The following is a 4,102-nucleotide window of genomic DNA, read 5'->3' as shown; positions in this document are numbered from 1 at the left end:
CATGGGCATGGCCACCCCAAATGAGCTAATACAGGATACATTCATAATCAGGTTATTGCAGGAGTTCCTTTCATGGCGCAGTGGTTAACAAATCCAACCAGGAACCATGAGGTTGCGGGTTCTATCCCTGGCCTTGCTCTGTGGGTTAAGGATCATGCATTGCCATGAGCTGTGGTGTAGGTTGCAGATGTGGCTTGAATCCAGCATTGCTACAGCTGTGGTGTAAGCCGGTGGCTACAGCTCCAATTAGACCCCTAGCCTGGGAACCTCCATATGCCTCGGGAAGCAGCCCTAGAAAAGGCAAAAAGACAAATAATAATAATAATAATAATAATCAGATTATTGCAGTGAGCAACTAGGTATCAAACCCTAGTTTCACAGGGGAAAGTGTTCACTGAGCTCCTTACTCTTCTTACTTTGGAAGTCCCAACTTAACCCTTTTTATTTTTTCATCCCTGATCAGTGGTTGGTGGCAGGAGCAGTCAATGGTCTTTCCCTTGTGGAAAGGGTCTCTTGAGCAAATCCTAGGGAGTTCATACTCTAGGACTTCCCATCCTCTGTACCTCCAATCCATTTAACCACTAATAAACAACAGTAACTTTGAATGTATTAAGTACAGTAGGTGTAAGTTGTCATGGCTGTTGAGGCTAAGATCAACTGACAAATCATGGAATTAGCTTAATTCATTGTTTTACCATTCCTAAGAAATCTGGTTTTACACTGTGTAGATGAAAATTTAGCGTGAGGGTAAAGTTCAAGGGCAGATCTCTAGCTTACAGACATTTTTTTAAGTGTGTAAGTTGTGTAAGTAACGACATAGAAAAAAAAAAAAAAAGAGCTGTATCTTTCCTTCCCAAACAAATTATTTTCATCGTTTAAGTACTTACTCTAGTTAAGAATTACTCCAGCTTTGGATCTAGATTGTAATCATTCTACTTTTAGTTAAATTCTAACTCTTTTCATTTCCTTTTTACCACAGCCTACTGGCTAAGAACTTAGACTCAAAATCAAAGTCTAGTCAGAAACATTCTAGGTATTTCAAGTAGGGGGTTTAACAGAAGGAATCGTTACAAAGCATTGGAAGGGCCGAAGGAGCAAAAACGGGGACAGTGAGATAACTGAGAGATTAGGAACGGCAAGTATCTGCTACCACCTCAAGTCTAGAGGAAAAAAAGGAGAAAAAGAAAAGAAAGTGATGTGACCAGGCCCATCGGGCCTCCCTCACTGTCAGTGCTGAGGCCTCCTATTGTTTTGTTTTGTTTTGTTTAATTGAAGTGTAGTTGATTTACAATATTGTGTTAGTTTCTGACATACAGCCAAGTGCCTCAGTTACGCACATATATATATACTCTTTTTTTCTTTCTCTTTTTTCATTTTTATTTTTTAATGATTTTTATTTTTTTTTCTAATATAGCTGGTTTACAGTGTTCTGTCAATTTTCTACTGTACAGCATGGTGACCTAGTTACACATATACTCTTTTTCATATTCCTTCTCATTGTAGTTTATTACAGGATAGTGAATATAGTTCCCTGTGCTGTACAGTAGGGCCTTGTTTTTTATTTTATATGTAGTCATTGGTATCTGCTAATCCCAAACTCCTAATTTATCCCTCCTCCTCCTCCCCCTTTCCCTTTTGGTAACCGTAAGCTTGTTTTCTATGTCTGCGAATCCGTTTCTGTTTCGTAAATAAATTCGTTTGTGTCATAGTTTAGAGTCTACGTATAAGTGATATCATATCGTATTTGTCTCTGTCTTTCTAACTTAATTTCATGTAGTGTGATAATCTCTAGGTCCATCCATGTTGCTGAAAATGGCAGTATTTCTTTTTATGGCTGAGTAGTATTCCATTGTGTATATGTACTGCATCTTTACCCATTCATCTATTGATGGGCATTTAGGTTGCCTCCATGCCTTGGCTATTGTAAATAGTGCTGCAGTGAACATTGGGGTGCATGTGTCTTTTCGAATTAGAATTCCGTCTGGATATATGCCCAGGAGTAGAATTGCTAGAGCATATGGCAACTCTATTTTTAGGTTTTTTTTTAAGGAATCTCCAAACTGTTCTCCACAGTGGCTGTACCAATTTACTAACACCAACAGTGTAGGAAGTTTCTGTTTTCTCCACATCCTCTCCAGAATATTATTTGTAGATTTTTTTTTTTAACGATGGCCATTCTGACCAGTGCAGTGCTATTATAATTCTGTAAACATTTTGCTAAACATTTCCCTTCTTTTCTCTATTATTCTTTGTCTAGCAGGAGATTTTAGGTTTTGATTTTGTTTTTTGCTTTTTAGGGCTGCCCCTGCAGCACGTGGAAGTTCCCAGTCTAGGGCTGAATTGGAGCTGCAGCTGCCGGCCTATGTCACAGCCACAATAATGCAGGATTTGTGCTGCATCTGCAACCTACACCACAGCTCACGGCAACGCCGGATCCTTAACCCAATGAATGAGGCCCGGGATGGAACTGCATCTTCATGGATACAAGTCAGATTTGTTTCCGCTGTGCCACAACGGGAACTCCTTTCTATGATTCTTATATGCATAGGCTGATTTTTTTACTTGATTATCATAATGTTGAAGCTATATAGTTAGTATGGGAAAACTGACTAAATTATCATACACTATAGAAGTTCACAATTCGGTCAAAATAATGTTTGTGGAGGAGTTCCTGTTGCGGCACAGTGGAAACGAATCTGACTAGTATCCATGAGGATGCAGGTTCGATCCCTGGCCTCTCTCGGTGGGTTAAGGATCTGGCATGGCCATGAGCTGTGGTGTAGGTCACAGACACGGCACAGATCCTGCATTGCTATGGCTGCGGCGTAGGTGGCAGCTGTAGCTCTGATTCAACCCCTAGCCTAAGAACTTCCTAAAAAGTGGGGAAAAAAAAGAAAGAAAGAATGTTTGTGATAGAAGTTTTCTTGCTTTTTACTGTTTTGTTCCCAGGAGTTATTTCTCTGACACCTCTATGACATGCTATGAGGCTTTAATCTTAGCACATTATTACACTGTATTTATATGGCTCACTTTTCCTTATAATATTCTTAAAGAAACATTTGTAAATGTAAAAATAAGAAATATTTATAAAAAGTTCTAATATGATGCTTAATTTGCTACAAAATTTCTTATTTTGTGCCAAAACTAGCTATCTCTCCTGCAATCTCTTCTGCTCTTTTGGTGGTTTGGACAAGCAAACTAGCATCCAGATATGCATTTTTTTTTTTACACAAATGACATTGATGTGGCCTGTATATTGTTGGCTGCTTAGAAAACAATATTCCCATGGAAAAGGACAGGAATTTAAACATTCTTGCAAGGCTGCTGAAGGAGCATCTTATCTTGGTTCAAGTCAGAAACACTGCTAATGAAACATACCTGGGAGTGAAATAATTCCATCATGAGAGGATGTGTGTATATATATATATATATATATATATATATATGCACTACATTGTTAAACATGGTTATATCTTAGATAACTTATAAGGGAGACTTTTAAGGAAAGGGTAAACATAACAGAAATGTTGAGCCTTTAATGGATAATAACAAGATTAGGCTGCATGCAACCAGAGTGGGCTGCTGTTTGCACTACGTGATGGCATGTCCATGGCACTTAAACCAGTCAAAGTCATGCGCTGCTTTGCATTTTTCCTGGGGATATGTTATTAACACTAGTGGGAGCTCTTTACATTAAGTTAAAAAAAAAATTCACAGTTCTACCATCTCTTCTTTTCTTATTAGAGCTGGTCCTCAGGTCTAGGAGAGTGATCCATCAGAACCCTGTTTGCCAAGACTGCATCAAAAAAAACTTCTAAAGCATTCTAGGGCATTGGAACGAGGAAGTCAATAATTTGCTACAATCTTCCTTTCTAATTCTGAACAGTATTTAAGCCAGTGATAGGACATTCGCCCCTGTCATTAGTTAGTGCTGTCTTGCAATTTTCACTTATTTCTGCACTGGTTATGCAGGCAAAACTGGCGCTTGAAGGAAATCAGAAGAAAGCACATGAAAAGATGCAAAGAGGCAAACAGTGGTTTTCCTCCACTTGAGAAGACACAGAAAGGAAAATGTAAGAAAGCTTAATAAGCATTTGCTTGT

The sequence above is a fragment of the Sus scrofa genome, chromosome 4 (genome assembly GCF_000003025.6).
Source record: "Sus scrofa isolate TJ Tabasco breed Duroc chromosome 4, Sscrofa11.1, whole genome shotgun sequence".
In the NCBI taxonomy this organism is placed as follows: domain Eukaryota; kingdom Metazoa; phylum Chordata; class Mammalia; order Artiodactyla; family Suidae; genus Sus; species Sus scrofa.
This window is presented reverse-complemented; position numbering follows the sequence as displayed.